This window comes from Rana temporaria, chromosome 4 (assembly GCF_905171775.1).
Source record: "Rana temporaria chromosome 4, aRanTem1.1, whole genome shotgun sequence".
NCBI lineage: Eukaryota > Metazoa > Chordata > Amphibia > Anura > Ranidae > Rana > Rana temporaria.
In genome coordinates this window covers 466,147,609-466,169,270 of record NC_053492.1, presented here as the reverse complement: position 1 = coordinate 466,169,270, position 21,662 = coordinate 466,147,609, and the positions used below count along the sequence as shown (strand labels likewise).

General features: G+C 45.0%; 1 protein-coding gene across 4 annotated transcripts in view; it reads right to left on the bottom strand.

The window, feature by feature from the left end:
* The window catches only part of PLCB4 (phospholipase C beta 4), a 477,241-nt gene that overhangs the window by 300,237 nt on the left and 155,342 nt on the right, over window positions 1-21,662 (bottom strand). For 3 of the 4 annotated variants that reach the window (XM_040351702.1, XM_040351705.1, XM_040351703.1), the window contains exon 3: window positions 9,646-9,704. The gene's annotated coding sequence lies outside the window, so the exon portion shown is untranslated. Of the gene's footprint in view, window positions 1-9,645; window positions 9,705-20,475; window positions 20,653-21,662 lie in introns of those variants that run through there. The other variant, XM_040351704.1, reaches the window with a different exon arrangement.

Below are 21,662 nucleotides of genomic sequence, written 5' to 3'. Positions count from 1 at the left end.
CCCCCCCGTACAATCTGCACAAATAAAAACTCAAATGTTTTAGTGCTATGTTTGTGCTGCTAATATTTTTATTTGTACTGCTATGGTTTTTAAGATATAACAGCTTGTTTTTATTTCATAACAACCCACTCACTTTGCACCCCATGTTATTAAATCTTAAAAACAAACATACTATTTGTTAGTGCTACGTTTGTGCTTTTTTGTGCCATAAAAATACAAATTTGTGCTGCTTTTATTTTTAAGATATAAGCAATTTGTTTTTTTCCCAGACAATGACATCACCCTGCCCTCCTGTCCCATACCTGGTTAGTGATCTCCTAGTTAGACAGCAGCAATTGGAGCACAGCGAGGTATGGGTGCCTGTGATAAGTCCAGTAGACTGCGTGGTGGCAGCAGAACCGGCTGGTGGCATATAAGCTGGCACTGAGCTTGGCTGGCAGCATACTGTGGGTAAGCAGCTGGAAGCAGGAGACAGGTGAGACCTTGCTGGAATGAAGAGCTGTAGCAGGCTTGATGAGCAGGATGCAGGGTCAGATGAGCCGGGTCCATAATGGTCGGACAGATCAGGCATAGACAGCAGACAACAGGATAGTCGGGTCACAAGCCAAATCAGCAACGGGAGTTAGATCAGGCAAGAACAGAAGGCAGAATCCAGAGACAAGCCATGGTCAGGGCAGGTAGCAGTCAAACTCTGTTTTGTTTGTTTGTTTTTAAGATTTAATAACATGGGGTGCAAAGTGAGTGGGTTGTTATCAAATAAAAACAAGCTGCTATATTTTAAAAACCATAACAGCACAAATAAAAATATTAGCAGCACAAACATAGCACTAAAACATTTGAGTTTTTATTTGTGCAGATTGTACGGGGGGGGGGCAAAGTGAGTGGGGTTTGAAAAGAACAAAAAAAACTGTTATAACTTAAAAACCATAACAGCACAACTAAAAATTTTAGCAGCACAGACCAGCACAAACTTAGCACTAACCAACGAGACCAGTTTTGTGTCCTTTCTGGGTGGTAGGGGGGCTGAGTGACCTTTGGTGACCTTTAATAAATCATTAATAACACAAAAACAATAAAAGATAGAACATAAATTTTAGCAGCACAAAACAGCACGAACGTAGCACTAACCAACGAGACCAGGTTTGTGTCATTTGGGTGTTGTGGGTGGTTGAGTGACCTTTGTTGACCTTAACGATAAAAGATAGAAAGAAAATTTAAACAGCACAAAACAGCACAAACGCAGCACTAAAGAAACACACTTGAGTTGTTATTTGTGCTGATTGTACGGGGGGGGGGGGGGGCAAAGTGAGTGGGGTTTGAAAAAACAAAAAAACTGTTATAACTTAAAAACCATAACAGCACAAATAAAATTGTTAGCAGCACAAACCAGCACAAATGTAGCACTAACCAACAAGACCAGTTTTGTGTCATTTGGGCGTTGTAGGGGGGCTGTGTGACCTTTGGTGACCTTTAATAAATCATTAATAACACAAAACGATAAAAGATAGAACATGAATATTAGCAGCACAAAACAGCACAAACGTAGCACTAACCAACGAGACCAGTTTTGTGTCATTTGGGCATTGTAGGGGGGCTGTTTGACCTTTGGTGACCTTTAATAAATTATTAATAACGCAAAAACGATAAAAAATAGAAAGGAAATTGAAAAAGCACGAAACAGCACAAACATAGCACTAAAGAAACACACTTGAGTTTTTATTTGTGCTGATTGTAAGGTGGGCAAAGTGAGTGGGGTTTGAAAAAAATAAATAAACTGTTATAACTTTAAAACCATAACAGCACAAATAAAAAAAATTGCAGCACAAAACAGCACAAACGTAGCACTAACCAACGAGACCAGTTTTGTGTCATTTTGGGGTTGTAGGGGGGCTGTGTGACCTTTGGTGACCTTTAATAAATCATTAATAACGCAAAAACAATAAAAAATAGAACAGAAATAATAGCAGCACAAAACAGCACAAACGTAGCACTAACCAACGAGACCATTTCTGTGTCATTTTGGGGTTGTAGGGGGGCTGTGTGACCTTTGGTGACCTTTAATAAATCATTAATAACGCAAAAACAATAAAAGATAGAACGGAAATATTAGCAGCACAAAACAGCACAAACGTAGCACTAACCAACGAGACCAGTTTCGTGTCATTTGGGCATTGTAGGGGGGCTGTGTGACCTTTGGTGACCTTTAGTAAGTCATTAATAACGCAAAAACGATAAAAGATAGAAAGGAAATTTAAACAGCACAAAACAGCACAAACATAGCACTAAAGAAACACACTTGAGTTTTTATTTGTGCTGATTGTAAGGTGGGCAAAGTGAGTGGGGTTTGAAAAAAATAAATAAACTGTTATAACTTTAAAACCATAACCGCACAAATAAAAAAAATTGCAGCACAAAACAGCACAAACGTAGCACTAACCAACGAGACCAGTTTCGTGTCATTTGGGCGTTGTAGGGGGGCTGTGTGACCTTTGATGACCTTTAATAAATCATTAATAACGCAAAAACGATAAAAGATAGAACGGAAATAATAGCAGCACAAAACAGCACAAACGTAGCACTAACCAACAAGACCAGTTTCGTGTCATTTGGGCGTTGTAGGGGGGCTGTGTGACCTTTGGTGACCTTTAATAAATCATTAATAACGCAAAAACGATAAAAGATAGAATGGAAATAATAGCAGCACAAAACAGCACAAACGTAGCACTAACCAACGAGACCAGTTTCGTGTCATTTGGGCGTTGTAGGGGGGCTGTGTGACCTTTGGTGACCTTTAATAAGTCATTAATAACGCAAAAACGATAAAAGATAGAACGGAAATAATAGCAGCACAAAACAGCACAAACGTAGCACTAACCAACGAGACCAGTTTTGTGCCATTTGGCTGTTGTAGGGGGGCTGTGTGATGTCATAGTCTGGAAAAAACAATTGCTAATATCTTCAAAATAAAAGCAGCACAAACGTAAATTTTTGCGGCACAAAACAGCACAAACGTAGCACTAAAGAAACACACTTGAGTTTTTATTTGTGCTGATTGTAGGGGGGCCAGCTTCGCTGAGCTGAAATTTTCGCAAGTGATCTTTAGAATTGTCACATTGTATCTCTTGTTCAGTGCAAGTCCATGGACTTGCACTGAACACATTAGGGGGGAGGGCACATGGTCTAATGGTTAGGTTCTCCATCTCCCATAGGAACCCCCTTCAGGGGAGCCCTACCTAGGTGGACCCTACCTGGACAGGCCCTCCGAAAAATGGGGTCAGCCTAGTTTTGGTTGGGTAGATCACGAATACCCCAGTCCCCATCAGGAGCCTTGCGCCCTGGGTGTTCAGGGCCAGGGTCCTTATTTTTTGGTGTACTTTTTTGTATACAGTTAAACCTCGGATTACGAGCATAGTCTGTTCCAGGAGTATGCTCGTAATCCAAAGTACTCACATATCAAAGCGAGTTTTCCCATTAAAGCCAATGAAAACTAAAATAATTTGTCCGCATTGACTTCAATGGGATGCAATACCGAATGCAGCCAGAGGTGGGGGGGGCGCCAGAGAGTGACGAAAACGTCCGAAAAGGCCCGAGGACACTTCGGCTTGTTTTCAGGCCAAATGAGGCACTGCAGGCCAATGTTCGGCTTTTCCCGTCTCATGCGCCCCCGTACCTCAGGCCAAATGAGGTACTGCAGGCCTATATTTGGCTCTGCTTGTGCGCCCCGTTACCTCAGGCCAAATGAGGTACTGCAGGCCTATTTTCGGCTCTGCTCTGCTTGTGCTTCCCCGTACATCAGGCCAAATGAGGTACTGCAGGCCAATGTTCGGCTTTTCCCGGCTCATGCACCCCCATACCTCAGGCCAAATGAGGTACTGCAGGCCTATTTTCGGCTCTGCTCTGCTTGTGCTCCCCCGTACCTCAGGCCAAATGAGGTACTGCAGGCCTATTTAAAGGGTCACTAAAGGAAAAAGAGAGCTCGCATGGTGGTCAGTAATTGCGGGCGCGCTCCCGTGATACAGCGGGCGGCCATAGCCGCTCACTGTAACACTCGGCCCCGCCCCGCCACGTCACTGGATGTGATTGACAGCAGCGCCAGCCAATGGCTACGCTGCTATCAATCCATCTGCTCTAGCCAATCAGCGGCCAGGCTGAGCGGCGAAGAGGATATCGGGACCTCGCGGGATTTTCGACAGGTCAGGTAAGTAAAACGGGGGCTGGGGGGGGCGTCAACACCAGATGTTTTTTCACCTTCATGCATAGATTGCATGAAGGTGAAAAAAAAAATTCATTTACAACTCCTTTAACTTGAATTCCGCTCGTCTTACGAGTCAACACTCGCAAACCGAGTCAGAATTAAAAAAAAAAAAGTTGCTCGCAAATCAAAACGCTCTCAAACTAAGTTACTCTTAAACCGAGGTGGTGTACTCACTTTTTTATTGCATTTTGTGTCAGTTTTGTGCTTTCTCACAAAAAACCCAGTCAAATAACTATAAAATTGCCAAAGTATTTCACAATAATTTAATTGGCATTGTCCCTTCATGCATTAGGTGTTCTGAAGGACAATTGCCTGATACAAGCTCTCAGAGTCAGTCCTGACCTAGGTTAATATTGACAGAATACGGCCTTAGTGAGATTAGTTGGCGCAAAGCTCGGGACATGAGCATTAGCCGCGATCTCCATAAATACCGCTCTCCTCTGTACCCTTGAGATAGTTTACATTCTGCCACCAAGGTCGCGCAGGGCTCGGCTCTCAATGCGCTCTTACTGGGTCAGGTCTGCAATCATCTTGATAAATATCTTTTCCATATTTGTGCGGATCAGATTATGTGACATGAACAGATTATGCAGATTTAGGTCTCCTGAGATTTGCTCACAATGGAGAGACGCTTTTAGGAGGAAAACAATGAAGGTGAAAGAGCAGCAAAACGGAAGTCAGAAAATTTCACTGGAGATAATATTCTTTCATATTTTCTTCTCTATAGATGCATCAGATTGTTCAGATTAAATTGTATGTAAACTCTACCAATACATTTCTTTATTTGCTCCCCTTTGGTCTGCTAAATACACTACATTGTCAAAAGTATTGAGACGCCTGCCTTACATACATTTTACTGGCATCCCAGTCTTAGTAGGGTTCAATATTGAGTTGGCCCTCCCTTTGCAGCTATAACAGCTTCAACTCTTCTGGGAAGGCTGTCCACAAGGTTTAGGAGTGTTAGACCATTTTTCCAGAAGTGCATTTGTGAAGTCAGGCACTGAAGTTGGACAAGAAGGCCTGGCTCGCAGTTCTTCCTCTGCAGGGCCAAACCTACTTCCAGGTGGTCCTACCCAGTTCAAGCCTACTTTCCGGGTGAACCTGCCCAGATCAAGCCTACTTTCCACGTGGTCCTGCCCAGATCAAGCCTACTTTCCATGTGGTCCTGCCCAGATCAAGCCTACTTTCTGGGGTGTCCTGCCCAGATCAAGCCTACTTTCTGGGGTTTCTTGCCCAGATCAAGCATACTTTCCGTGTGGTCCTGCCCAGATCAAGCCTACTTTCTGGGGTGGTCCTGCCCAGATCAAGCCTACTTTCTGTGTGGTCCTGCCCAAATCAAGCCTACTTTCTGGCTGGACTTGTCCAGATCAAGCCTACTTTCTGGGTGGTCTTCCTGATATCAAGCCTACTTTCCAGGTGGTCCTACCCAGATCAAGCCTACTTTCCGTGTGGTCCTGCCCAATTCAAGCCTACTTTCTGGGGTGGTCCTGCCCAGATCAAGCCTACTTTCTGTGTGGTCCTGCCCAAATCAAGCCTACTTTCTGGCTGGACTTGTCCAGATCAAGCCTACTTTCTGGGTGGTTCTGTCCAGATCAAGCCTACTTTCTGGGTGGTCTTGTCCAGATCAAGCCTACTTTCCAGGTGGTCTTGTCCAAATCAAGCCTACTTTTCGGGTGGTCTTTTCAAGATCAAGCCTACTTTCTACGTGGTCCTGCTCAGTTTCCACTCTAATTTTACTCAAAGGTGTTCTATTGGGTTGAGGTCAGGTCTCTGTGCAGGCCAGTCAAGTTCCTCTACCACAATATCGGTCATCCCCCCGCCCTGACTTCTCTATCAAGATCAATAATACAACTATCAGTCCCTCCCCTCATGCCAAGTTACTGGGTATAATCCTAGACTCTGACCTGTCCTTTCAGGCCCAAATCCAATCACTGTCCAAATCTTGCACACTTCACCTCCGAAACGTCTCCGAAATACACCCCTTTCCAACCTTCGACACCACTAAGCAACTTATTCACTCCCTTGTTATCTCTCGCCTTGCCTATTGTAACTCCCTCCTCATTGACCTACCTCTCCGCAAGCTATCCATTTATCACAAAATCATAAATGTCACTGCCAGACTCATCCACCTTACCAACCGTTCAGTGTCCGCCACTTCTCTCTGCCAATCTCTCCACTGGCTTCCCATTGCCCAAGGAATAACATTTAAAACACTAACAAAAACATACAGAGCCATTTACAATTCTGCCCCGAGCTACATCACCAATCTTATCTCCAAATATCACCAAAACCGTCCTCTCTGCTCCTCCCAAGACCTCCTGCTCTCTAGCTCCCTTGTCTCCTCTTCCTCCCATGCCCATCTCCCAGGACTTCTCCAGAGCCTCTCCCATCCTCTGGAGCTCGCTACCCGATGCTCGTCCATTACACAGAACAGGTAAGTATAACATGTTTGTAAGTTTTAACAAAAAAAACAAGGGCCAGATCCACAAAAGAATTACGCCGGCGTATCTGTTGATACGCCATGTAATTTTAAATTTCCTGCGTCGTATCTTTGTTTTGTATCTACAAAACAAGATACGACTGCATCTCGGATCGATCCGACAGGTGTACTTCTTAGTACGCTGTCGGATCTTAGGTGCATTTTTCCGCCGGCCGCTAGGTGGCGTTTCCGTCGAATTCCGCGTCGAGTATGCAAATTAGATAGTTACGGCGATCCACGAACGTACGTCCGGCCGGCGCATTTTTTTACGCCGTTTGCGTTCGGCTTTTTCCGGCGTATAGTTACCCCTGCTATTATGAGGCATACTCAATGTTAAGTATGGCAGTCGTTCCCGCGTCGAATTTTGAATTTTTTACGTCGTTTGCGCAAGTCGTTCGTGAATAGGGATTTGCGTAGAATGACGTCACCGTCGGAAGCATTGGCTTGTTCCGGTTTAATTTCGAGCATGCGCACTGGGATACCCCCACGGACGGCGCATGCACCGTTAAAAAAAATACGTTGTTTACGTCAGGTCACAACGTATTTACATAAAACACGCCCCCATCACAGCCATTTGAATTCCGCGCCCTTACGCCGCCAAAGATACACTATGCCGCCGTAACTTACGGCGCAGATTCTTTGAGGATTTAAAAAAAAAACAGTAAGTTACGGCGGCGTAGTGTATCTTAGATACGCTACGCTCGGCGGAATAATGCGCCGCTGTATGTGAATCTGGGCCCAAGACTTTACAATCACTTTAAGCTCCAGGCAGGGGGGGCAGAGTGAAACGTGTTGGGTTGGAATGGCCTGGTTGGAGCCCAGGCCGAGGCTGCCATACACCTCACAGGGTTTTGCATTGATGTGCGACTTTTAGGACTTCCTTTTCCAACAAAGGCTAAGTAACATAACTAGTAAAACACTATAAAAAAATTCAATAGTATTAAAATGAATTTCCAGACAGATTCCTATTTTTTTTTTAAATTGCATTCAATTTGTCGTCTGATTTTTTATTTTTTTTTTCATTTTCTATTGCCGGCGCTGCAGAAGAAGTCCAGGTTGGCATTTGTTTTTTTTCGAAACATAACAACTCTAAAATCAATCTTATCACTGACACCACCTTGTAGGGTCATTAACTCCAACGAACAATATCTGACAGAACTCCAAAATCCGCTACAAGTTTTTGATTGCGAATTGGCAAGGTTGATGGGAAGTTATTTTTAACCTTCTGTGAAGTTGGGAGTGAAAAAGTAAAAAAAATAAAATGTTTTGTAGTTAGCACTGCTTGTAGAAAGGTATAATGGGCCAGATTCACAGACAAATACGTTGCGCAGTGGCGGCGTAACGTATCCCATTTACGTTACACCGCCGCAAGGCGTAAGTGCCTGATTCACAAAGCACTTACCTGTAAACTTGCGGCGGTGTAACGTAAATCCGCTCGGCGCAAGCCCGCCTAATTCAAATGGGGCGGGCACCATTTAAATTAGGCGCGTTCCCGCGCCGAACGTACTGCGCATGCTCCATCCGTCAAATTACCAGACGTGCATTGCGCTAAATGATGTCGCAAGGACGTCATTGGTTTCGACGTTAACATAAATGGCGTCCAGCGCCATTCACGGACGACTTACGCAAACGACGTGAATTTAAAAATTTCGACGCGGGAACGACGGCCATACTTAACATTGGCTAGACCACCTAGATGGCAGCCTTAGTTTTACGCGGCGTATCTCGATGGAAACGGCGTAAATTTAGAGCGACGGGTAAAGCGTACGTTCGTGAATCGCCGTAACTAGTCATTTGCATATTCTACGCCGACCGCAATGGAATCGCCACCGCCACCGGAATCGCCGACTGCTAGGCCGGCATAGAATTGCATCTTAAGATCCGACGGTGTAAGTCAATTACACCCTTCGGATCTTAGGGCTATCTATGCGTAACCTGATTCTATGAATCAGCCGCATAGATACGACGGCCGGATCACAGAGATACGACGATAAATAAAATAATGACATTTTATTTTTGGTTTGTAAGCGGCACCCATCGCTTTTAGGGGGAGGGTGTAGGTAAAAAAATCAATTAACTAATTATCGTTTTTAGGGGGACGGTGTAGGTATGCGGTGGGGAAAATTCCCCACCCGCATACTTACATCCTCCCACTAAAAGTGATAATTAATAAATATGTTTTTTTTAAGAGATAGCCTTTGGGTGTTTCATTTATTTTTATTTTTTTATTGGTACATTTTCTGTGAATATAAATGGAGATGCCATCCACTATAAGGGCTGGGCATATTCACAGAAAACTACACCACTATAAATGCAAAAATAAAAAAAAATATGTAAGCACCCAAAAGCTATCTCTTAAAAAAATGATTTATTAATTATCCCTTTTAGGGGGAGGGTGTAGGTAAAAGATTCATTTATTAATCATTGCTTTTAGGGGGAGGGTGTAGGTAAAAAACGTATTTATTAATCATTGCTATTAGGGCAGTGGTGTCCAAACTGCAGACAGGGGGCTGAATGTGGCCCTTTGCTTGCCTTTATTTGGCCCTTGAAGCATATCCCTCCCATTGATATGAGACACTATTCTGCCAACTGACATCAACAGTAGTGCACCATTTTTCCCACTGACACCAACGGTGGGGCACTATTGCTCCCACTAATACCAAATGTGGCAATGTTTATTTCCATTGATGCCAGGAAAATTTCCACTTCTGCTGGCCACAGTCCGGCCCCCCAAAAGTCTGATATCATCTTACTTTCTGCTGTGTGTCTGGGGTAGACAGAGGTGGGGGGGGGGTCATTAAACAGCATAAGAATTTTTTTTTCAATTCCAACTCTTCTCCACCCCATCCAAAGCTAAAACTCAAGAAACACTTTGGCACGAGCCCCACTTTAATGAAAACATTTGGCTCACCTTTTCTCTTCTTCAGTGGCTATTTGTGGGGACCTTTTTGCATTCCATCACAGAACACCCTAAAAAACAGATATGAAGTGAAATGAGCCTAGTTTGAAAATATTTCCAAATATTTCTAAAAATAAGTTGAAAATTATATATATATTTCTTTTATTAGAAGTGAATTTGATGTACCAGAAAGATTATGGAAAATCGAGAGGCCTTTGTGACAATCTAGGTTTATAAAATGATTAAGTGGGCTCCATTTAGTGCCGAAGTAAAAATCAGCCACTGGAGTAGACGAGGGACCTGCAATGTCAACAGATCTGCCCCATGGGAAAAAAAACTCTGGGCCAGATTCAGAGAACAAGTACGCCGGAGTATCTGCTGATACTCCGGCGTACTTTCAAATTTGCCGTGTCGTAGCGTTGTTTTGAATCCTCAAAACAAGATACGACGGCATTTGGCTAAGATCCGACAGGCTTACGGCTTCGTACACCTTCGGATCTTAGGCTGCAATACGTCGGCCGCCGCTGGGTGGAGTTTGCGTCGTTTTCCAGCGTCGGGTATGCAAATTTGCTTTTACAGCGATCCACGAAGGTACTCGCGTGCGTTACGTCGTCGCAAGTCGTTTTTTCCCGTCGCAAAGTTAAGCCTTCTTTTTCATGGCTTAACTTTAGACAAGCCATGTTAAAGTATGGCCGTCGTTCCCGCGTCGAATTAGATTTTTTTTGCGTAAGTATGTTACGCACGTCGACATTCACAAACACGTCGGGGTGCCGTAATTTCGTGCAAAGCACGGCGGGAAATTTCCAAACGGAGCATGCGCAGAACATTCGGAGCGCGCCTAATTTAAATGGTACACGCCCCATTTGAATTAGGCGGGCTTGCGCCGGACGTCTTTACGATACACCGCCGTAAGTTTACACGCAAGTGCTTGGTGAATCAGGCACTTGCGCTGAAAACTTGCGGCGGTGTAACGTAAAGACGATATGTTACGCCGCCACATTTGTACCTGAATCTGGCCCTCTGAGTTCTGAGTGACCAGCCTTCTTTCTGGCTCTCTCCAGCAAGGGGCTTGCCCTGGGTCTCCTCTTTGGCACAGCCTCTCCTAAACGGATCCCGCACATATACTGCGGTAAAATGGCTCTCCTAGACGAAATCCGGTATATATACGCGCTGGAGGCACGTGCATGCGCCCCCTGTATGGCAGGGAACCCAATGTGCGTTCACGTGCGATCGCGTGCAGGAGCATGGGGGTTTGTGTGTCCCGGTACAGCGCCTATAGCGGTGTAAATTCCAGTATATATACCTTAGTATGTAGATGCTATAATTTTCACACAATCCAATTGATATACACTTACTGAGATTTATTTTTTTACCAAAGACATGTAGCAGAATACATGTTGGCCTAAATTTACAAAGAAATAGTTTTTTTTTTTATTCTGTTTTTATTGGATATGTTTTATTACAGAAAGTAGAAAACGTTTCAGTAATTTTTCATGTATTTAACCAACTGACAATTGCGCGGTCGTGCGACGCTGTACCCAAATAAAATGTTTGTCCTTTTTTCCCCACAAATAGAGCTTTCTTTTGGTGGTATTTGATCACCACTGCGATTTTTATTTTTTGTGCTATAAACAAGAAAAGAGCGACAATTTTGAAAGAAAAAACTATGGCCCGGATTCACAAAGCACTTGCGCCGACGTATCTCAAGATACGCCGTCGTAAGTACAAATGTGCGCCGTCGTATCTATGCGCCGACCCACAAACTAAGATACGCCTAAAAATAGGCTTCATCCAACCGACATAACTTGCCTACGTATTGTGGGCGCATATTTACGCTGGACGCATGTGGCGCTCCCATTGATTTTCTATTGAAATATGCAAATGAGGGAGATACGGCGATTCACGATCATACGTGCGCCCAACACAGGCTACAACTGGTGCGAGTAAGTTGTACGTCCGGCGTAAAGTTAAGCCCCATAAAGGAGGTGTAACTCAGCAGCAGACATGGAAAGGTCTGCACCAGGGAACTCAAGCCCGCGTATTTTACGTAGTTCACGTTGTACGTGAATAGGACTAGGCGTAGGTTACGTTCACGCCGTACGCAGTGATCCGGTGTATCTTAGGCAGTTGTTCCGACGTGATTGTGAGCATGTGCACTGGGATGCGTCCACGGGACGGCGCATGCACCGTTCGTTATTCGTATCTGTCTGGCGCTCGGCCCATCATTTGCATGGGGTCACGCTTCATTTGCATGGCTCACGCCCACTTCCACTTACGCCGACTTACGCCTTGGAAACCCAGCGCAGATTTGAGAGCAAGTGCTTTGTGAATTCGGTGCTTGCCTCTCTGCGCTGCGTCGACGTAGCGTAAAAAAGATACGCTGCGGCGGCATAAATATGCGAAGATGTATGTGAATCCGGGCCTATATTTTTTTTTCTTTCTCCTATAAAACATATCCAATAAAAAAAAAATGAAAAAATCTAATTTCATCATCAATTTAGGCCAATATGTATCATACTACATATTTATTTATTTTTCCTATCATTTTTATTGTTTTCTGGATAATTTGTACAAACAAGAGGTTATCATACAGAATGTGTCAAATAACGCTTATTTTAGAAGAATGGTAAATACAGCGTGTGCGGTTCATCTGATAATAATTTGTACTCGTAACGTAATAGTAATTGTTAAGCATTACTACATATTTTTGATTAAAAAAAAAATCCCCATAAGCGTATATATTTATTGGTTTGCACAAAAGTTATAGCGTCTACAAACTATGGGATATTTTATTTATTTATTTTACTTGTAATGGTGGTGATCAATGACTTATAGCGGGGCTGCTATATTGTGGCGGACAGTCGGGACACTAACTGACGCTTTTGACACTTTGTGGGAACCAGTGACACCAATGCAGTGATCAGTGCTATAAATATTATTATTACATTACTATTATACACGATTTATATAGCAACAACAGTTTACGCAGCACTTTACAATGTATAGGGGGGACAACAGTTCAATACAGAAGGTACAGGAGGGCCCTGCTCATAGAGCTTACATTCTAAAGGGAGGGGGCGGTGGTACAAAGGGTAATAGCTGCAGAGAATGATTTGATGGGGGTGGCTCAGGGACAGTTGTTAGGTGGTTGTGGGATAGGCTTCCCTGAATAAATATATGCACTGTCACTGTACTAATGACAGGGGAAGGGAGTCACCGCTCCAGGTGGGTCTACTAAGCAATCAGGAACTTCTCAGGAAACCAAGGGTGTCGGCAATGAACTAGGCAAATGGTAGAAATTTCAAAAGGATGGACAGCCGCACTCCAAAAAAACTTCTTAAGTTGTCTTTATTGGTAAAATCAATAGAAAATGCACCACAGGAAACAGCAAAAATAGAGAGAAAAGCAGCCTACGCGTTTCACACTAGTTCAGTGCTTAGTCATGGCACTGGCTGGGAAGGGGTTAAACATCAGGGGTGATCAAAGGGTTAACTGTGTGCCTAGCCAGTGTTTGTGTACTGTGTGGAAGGTGCTTTTATATAGGGTAAGGCATAGATCCATGTTCCTGATTTACAGGAACACAGGATCCATGGCTTCTGCACTGATAGAACGGCGATTTGCCTGGTTTACATAGGCAGATCACCTTTCTGGCTCTCTGCCTAATGCTCAGCGGTTTGGTGGACATCGGGTCCACAGTACCCACAGATCAGCTCCCGCTGTCTCTAAATACAGTGACGGCGGGCCCCAGATCCGGAAGTGTTGGATCAGGTACCTAGCACGTGATTCAGCGCAGCAGTGCCACCTTACCGCCGCATAACTTTATTATACTGGTGGCAAGTGGATAATAAAAAAATAAAAAAAACCCAGTGGTGATCAAATACCACCAAACGAAAGCTCTATTTGTGTGGAAAAAAAATATATAAATGTAATTTGGGTACAGTGTGGCATGACCGCACAATTACCAGTTAAAGCAGCGCAGTGCTGAATAGCAAAGAATGCCGTGGTCACGGAGGAGGTAAAACCTTCTGAGGGTCAAGGGGTTAATATTTGGCACTGAGCACAATGCTAGATGTAGCCAGTTTGACAATTTTACCAATGAGAGGAAATTTCATATTTGGATTAAGGTTTATTTTGCAGCCTACTGATCCCAAACAGCAAGAAGTGAAAGCTCAACCCTTTCCAAAGGACACAATGGACATTTTGGAAGCCTGTTTAAGATATATTGGGCCAGGTTCACAAAAGGGATACGCAGGCGTATCTGCTGATACGCCGTCGTATCTCTGTTTCTATCTATGCGACTGATTCATAGAACCAGTTACGCATAGATATCCCTAAGATCCGACAGGTGTAATTGTTTTACACTGTCGGATCTTAGGATGCAGTACCGCGGCCGCCGCTGGGGGGAGTTTGCGTCGTAAACCAACGTCGGGTATGCAAATTAGGAGTTATGGCGATCCACGAAGATTTTTCCCGTCGTTACGTCGTCGCGAGTGTTAGTTTCCCGTCGCAAAGATAGGGCTGCTTTAACAAAGTGTAAAGTTACTCCACCATGTTAAAGTATGCCCGTCTTTCCCACGTCGCTTTCAATTTTTTTTTAAATTTTTTCTTTTTCCCGGCGCAAGTCTTTTTTACCCGTCGCGATTCACAAAACGTCGGCGCGTCGTAATTTCGCGCAAAGCACGTCGGGAAATTTGCGACGGGAGCATGCACAGTACGTCCGGCGCGGGAGCGCGCCTAGTTTAAATGGGACTCGCCCCATTCGATTGGGCCCGCCTTGCGCCGGACCTGTTTACGATACACCGCCGCAAATTTCCAGGTAAGTGCTTTGTGGATCGGGCACTAACTTGGAAAAATTGCGGCGGTGTAACGAAAACGGGTTAAGGGAACCAGAATACTAGCATTGGAAAAATTACTAATTCATTTCTTCTTTTGCCAGAGAGTGGCGCTATAATTCAGGTGTCTCCGGTAATCTGGAGAAGCATCCCGTGTGTTAATGACAATTTTCACATGTGGGCTAAGAGAACTAAAGCAATTGTGATACTTCTTCTATGTCAGGGGGGAGATACCCAAGAGGAGCATCAAGCCTTAGGGCACCCCAGGTTAATGGATTTTAGAATTATAAACTCATTTAAATTTGATTGAAATATAAGTCATACCCTTTCGGAAACCTTTGAGACTGTTCAGTTATTGGATTCCTATTGTATAGAGACTAACTAATTGTTCCTTGATGAGGAAAAATGGGATCATGATGTTCTTATTGGTCTAAAAGCAGAACCATCACCAAGAGACATGGAACTCGGCAGTTAATAACGAGATACTGCTAGTCAGGCCTGAGAAAATGACACAGAACTGGGCCAGCGTTGACTATTTGCGACGTGATTTTGCGCATGCGCACTGGGATACGTCCACGGACGGCGCATGTGCGTAAAAAGCATCAATTACGTGGGGTCAAACCAGATTATCATAAAACACGCCCACTCCAAGCCTACTTTGAATTACGTGGGCTTACGCCGGCAGATTTACGTTACGACGGCCCGCATATGGGAGCAAGTTCTTTGTGGATACCCTAGGAGCCACTCTGATTTACGGTGGCGTAGCGCATATGAGATGCGCTACGCCCGCCTAAGTATACGTCCGTTTTTGTGGATCTGGCCCTTTATGGTCACACAACCCATCACATTGCTATAATCTTTTTATATGGACTATAGACTGAAGGACTTGTGAGTAAATGGTTGAGGAACGAATCATCTGAGTTTCTATTATTTCTTATGGGAAAATTTGCTTTGATATACGAGTGCTTTGGATTACAAGCATGTTTCTGGAACGAATTATGCTCACAATCTGAGGTTTTACTATATTTGAGAAATCATGAATTTGAGCAGCACTGATTGATGATGGTTAGTGCCTCGATAACTAACAGGTTTCGTATTTTTACCTTGAGATAAGCTTGGAAAAAAACTCCAAAACACAATAAATATTGCGAAAAAATTATAATTTACCTCTACAAAATTACCAGACCATCAAGATGGATTACGATGTGAATTCGCCATGGCCACTACTAAAGGAAAGGTGTCGTGGGCTCTGAACAGGTTTTAATCCTGTAGGATTGTCAGACTCAGGCAAAGCACTTGATCAGGTCATCCTATCAGGAGGCTCTAGTCCCTTAAGTCCCTTAGAATTAAAGAGGCTTTCTTTCCACCAACCTATAATTCAAAATGCAGCACTTAAACCAAGCAAATTATGGGTCTCCTGCAATAATTCTCTATCTTGATCAGTCTTGAGAGCCATTTATAGATCACTGATAACAGTTTCTGCCTCAGTCACGTTTGTCTGAGCCTGAAATGCCTCCACGCCGGTTCTTCAAAGAAAAAAAAAACTTGGATGAGAAACCTCAAAGCTGTTTATGTATTTAAGATCTGTAGAATGGGAATTTCCAGTCAAATAGTTTACATGGTAACTGTAACGGATCTATGCATGCTGCCTGGACATCGATAATCTTCATGCAGGGAGGACTACAAGGAACTGCATGGCTTGTCACAATTGGATGTACCACATTGTATTCTGAGCTCAAAGGGTTAACTGGACAAAGGGTCTCTTTCACTGCTGAATGCTAATGTCCCCTTGCATAGCTAATGAACTCTCTCTTGTGTAGGTAACAGCCCCCTGTGAGGTGTATGCTGATGGGGATTATGTGTGAGTGATAATTGTTTTAAAGGTTAATTGAATTCTATTGTCTGATCCAGCTAAGTTTAGGAGCCAAAACGTCTAGCGGCTGATTGGCTCAAGGGAATATCATTATTTCAAAGTATGTGTATTGAAGCCCCCCCTGGGTGTCATTTGTTTCTGTAAAGTTTGTAACGAGATATAAGGAGGTAAAATGTGGCATTAAAAGTCAGTCCTGCTTGACTCTGCAAACGTAGCCCGTCTCGTTTCTTGGAAGGGCGTTCAATGGGATATACCGGCGGTACCTGCATATCGCAGCTTGCCAGGGAAAAGGACGTCTCCAACGGCTGAGACCCTCACCCTAGCTGGGTAGCCGTTACATTGGTTGGCAGCACTGGGATGGTCCTTTTATCCAAAGAGCAAGTGCTGAATGGAGTTGCAGTACGCCAGGCTGAAAAGACCCACACTAAAAGATCTATTAGAGAGTCGTGGTAGGAGCGCCAGCAACAGACCACGGAGGGAGCTGATAGCTGAACTGCTGGAGCTGGACGAAATGGATGGATCCATGGAAGGAACGGAGCCCCTGGATCAGCGAGGAAGATGTAATTACTGGGATTGTACAGCGGAGATTATCCTTGTATCCAGAAACGTCCGTGAAACTAATCAACCAGCTGTTCCGGGAAGCAAGGGAAGAGATACAAACGAAGAGGGGACAAGAACTGGAACTGGTAAGAGCGAGACAGCCCATTACACCTGCAGTTCCTACTCCCCCACCTGCTGCTACAGGAAAGAAGATACTGTTCACTGCATTTAAAGCTTTTGTAGAAAGTGAGGAGGAAATAGATGGATATTTGGCAGACTTTGAGAGGCAGTGCTCACTACACCAGGTACCACCAGACCAATGGGTCACTATTTTGTCGGGGAAATTGTCGGGCAAAGCCAATGAAGCCTTTCGGGCTCTCGCTCCAGAGGATATTTTACAATACCAGCAAGTTAAAAAGGCGCTGCTAACCCGATATGCCGTAACGCCAGAAGCCTACCGCCGGCGCTTCCGGGAGTCCAAGAAGATGGCTGTGGACTCCCACATGGAATGGGCCAACCAGTTACAAAGGGTGGCATCCCTTTGGGTCCAAGGGTGCAAGGCCAACACCGGGGAGGAAGTATTGCAGCTGTTCCTAATGGAACATTTCTTCCAAGACCTGGCCGCAGACATACAAGACTGGGTACGAGATCGCCGTCCCTCTAACTTAAACGAGGCGGCTCGGCTAGCAGATGAGTACGCGGAGACAAGGAAAGTAAGCCAGGGTACTACGCGGCTGGCTCAGAAGGTAGAACCGCGTACTCCAACCGTCACCCCACGCCCAGAGTTTCGGTCTCCAGTCCCACCACGTCCTCAGGGGCCTAACAACTACCCCCGGGATTCGCCTAGGGTGACGTGCCATCACTGCAGCGACACGGGACATATTGCTCGTTATTGCCCTTTGAGAGCTACAAATAACAATTGGAGACGCACAACACCCAACACAGAGGTCACTCCATCACGTCCCTCTGCGGCCCACTGCCTGGAGACCGAGGGGGGCCCTGAGGAATGTCTGGGAATTTGGTATGAGGCAGACCCAATACAAGCTACCTCTCCGGATAACCGTCAGCATCACCGTCAGGAGGTACGGGTGAATGGACAATTAGCACAAGGCCTAAGAGATTCCGGGACTACTATCACTCTGATTCAAAAACATCTGGTAAAGCCAGAGAACGTGTCCACTCGCACAGTTGCCGTCCGGGTCGCAGGGGGTGCTGTATTTCGCGTACCCACCGCCCGGGTGCACTTAGACTGGGGAGCCAGGTCAGGAAAGACCACAGTTGGTATCATGGACAACCTACCTGCCGAGGTGGTGCTGGGCAACGACATTGGCCCTCTGACTTCGGCTTACATGAGGACACTGGTCACACATGGGGACTCTGGTCACACATGAGGACACTGGTCACACATGGGGACACTGGTCACACATGGGGACACTGGTCACACATGAGGACACTGGTCACACATGGGGACACTGGTCACACATGAGGACACTGGTCACACATGAGGACACTGGTCACACAGGAGGACACTGGTCACACATGGGGACACTGGTCACACATGAGGACATTGGTCACACATGAGGACACTGGTCACACATGAGGACACTGGTCACACATGGGGACACTGGTCACACATGGGGACACTGTTCACACATGAGGACACTGGTCACACATGGGGACACTGGTCATACATGAGGACACTGGTCACACATGAGGACACTGGTCATACATGAGGACACTGGTCACACATGAGGGCATGAGGACACTGGTCACACATGGGGACACTGGTCACACACGGGGACACTGGTCACACATGGTCAATCATGCCCTGCAGGCTTCAATGTGAAGCGGTGCGGTAGCAGGACCGCTCCAAAAGTCCTGCTAGCCGCATCTTTGGAGCGGTATAGGAGCGGGTGTTTACCGCTCTTATACCGCGCCTTCCCATTGAAATCAATGGGAAACCGCGGTAATACCGCCCACAATGCGCCTCTGCAGAGGCGCATTGCAGGCGGTATTAACCCTTTTTCGGCCACTAGCGGGGGTTAATACCGCACCGCTAGTGCCCGAATATCGCGGTTAAATACGACGGTATAGCGGCGCTACAAATAGCGTGGCTATACCGTCACCGCGGCTCCACCGCCCAATGTGAAAGCAGCCTAAATGCTTGTAGAGAAAAGGTCCCGGTTCATGGGTACAGAGAAAAAACGGACCATAGTGTAATTCCGTATAAAATTTAATACCATCAAAAAAGAATCGTACTTACAAACACAAAGAGTTTAAAAGCATTTAAACAAATGCCGGCCGGCACTATAGGAGCCATTCCTCCTTCCGTTGAGCGCGGTGACGTCAGTGTACGCCGTCCCAGACGCGTTTCGTCATCAACAGACGTTCTCAATGGGGAATCAGATCCTCAGAGAGTTCTTTGCCACGAGGTGCCATGTTGAACTTCCAGTGACCAGTATGAGAGAGTGAGAGCGATAACGCCAAATTTAACACACCTGCGACCTTGTAACGATAACGAGTCACATGACAACGGGAAGGCAAAATGGATAATTGGTCCCCAATTTGGACATTTTCACTTAGGGGTGTCCTCACTTTTGTTGCCAGCGGTTTAGACATTAATGGTTGTGTGTTGAGTTATTTTGTGGGGACAGCAAATTTACACTGTTATACAAGCTGTACACTCACTACACAACATTGTAGATACAAAGTGTCATTTCTTTTGTGAGATTCTGTGTATAAATATATATATTTTTTTAAAGTGTATTTTGTGCGTGTACTCGAGAGAGGAGCCGGACTGCAGGAGTTGGGAGTAGGCAGGCCTCCCCCAGAGGCATTCTGCCACCTTTCTCCATGCCCCGGGTGGCAATGGCGGGTGTGTGAGGGGGTCCTCCCACACAGCCCGCCCTACCTGCTCTGCTTTGAAGCCCAACGGGGCAGAGGGACTCCCTATAAGGGAGTGAGAGGATCTAGCCCGCTCAACCAGCCCCGTTAGTCCTTCGCCTCTCTTTTTAGAGACCGCGTGGTCAAAGTGCGTGCATATTAACCCAATTTCGAGTGCGTGTAAGTGTGGTGGTTTTTGTGGGAGGGGGGTGGGCGTACTAAGTGCAGGCTTACCTCGCATAGCACACCCACCGGGAGCCGGGCTGAGACCACCAAACTCAATTCACATGTAGCCGAGACTGTGTATAAATATATATGTATATATAATGGGCAGCTCTAATTTACTTTTTTAATTAATTCCTTTGCAGGTGTAAAAAAAAGAAAGAAAGAAAAATATATGTGTATATATATATATATATATATATATATATATATATATATTTTTATAAATAAATTCAATAAATAAATAAAAATGTATATAAAAATATATATGTTTTAATTCCTTTAGCTATCTTTTTAGTGTCTTAGGTGGCCACTTTAAGAGTAATAAGCGCGGTGGCCGCACTGCTCCAGCCTAGGTGTGTTTTTTTTTTTTAATGATTTACTCTCGTGTTGTCATTCCCAGCTCTCCCTGCTCTAGACTGTGAAATGTGCAAACACGGGGGGGGGGGAGATAAAAAGAAAGTTCAAAGTCTAATTGAACATAAAACATACCTTACATGGAGGCAACACAAAGAGAATTCTTCCCCCTAAAAGCTTACAATCAAAGCCGTGTCTCTGGCATTAGAAATCCGAACAAAAGCTCATGTGTTCAGGTTGCAGCTTCCAGCTAGAGATTGGGAACACACAGGTGTCGTGCTGCAATAATGCACCCAGCATAACGGCTGGAGGGAACAGCCAGGACGGCCAGGAATAGAAGCACAAGACACACAGAGGGTGGAACTTGTAGGTAACTGAACCAGTGAATTCCTCATACATAGCGATGACGCATCAGCTGCTCCGTCTACTCACCTTTAATCAATGGTGCCTTCATATTGCTTCCTATGTGTACTAGTAGTATGGACTATCATTTATATTATAAGTGGATTACAGGAAGATTATAACATGACTCAAAAAAAATATCTCACTAAAAAAACAGGTTTTCATTTACAGTCAACCTGTCCTTAACCTGGCCAATTACATTTTGGAAAATGTGGAAAATCTAAGCAGATGCCTCTTGCAGCAGCTAAAAATAACTGTCTGTTTTTGGACCAGTTATTTTCCCACAAGAGCGGGTCATGAACTTTAATGCATCTGTAGAATGGGCTTTCAGACTGAAGGTTTTTTGATAGGAGAAAAAGAGAACAGGGCGGGACTTTGAATGAGACAAGCAGTCAGCAGTACAGAGCCAGAAAGTGGTATATTGATATGTATATTGATATGTACCGTATTTTCCGGCGTATAAGACGACCTTTTGGATGCAAAAAAATGCATCCAAAGTCGGGGGTCGTCTTATAAGCCGGATCCGTCTCCGTCAGGCTGCGGACATCCATGTTTCAGGCTGCGGGCATCCATGATTCAAAAGCCGCGCCTCCTCCTCAGACTGTTCCGTGATAGGCGGAACACTAATTTTCCCAGCCTCTGTTCAGTGTTCCGCCTATCACAGATGCCTTCTCATCCTCGGACGAGAGGACATCCGTGATAGGCGGAACACTGAACAGACGCCCCGCTGGGAAAATTTGTGTTCCGCCTATCACGGAACAGTCTGAGGAGGAGGCGCGGCTTTTGAATCATGGATGCCCGCAGCCTGAAACATGGATGTCAATAGCAAAAAAAAATAAGGTAGGGAGATCGTCTTGGCCGGCACAGTAGAGGCATTTGATGGACAGTGGAGGCATGGAATGGCACAGTGGTGGCATGGA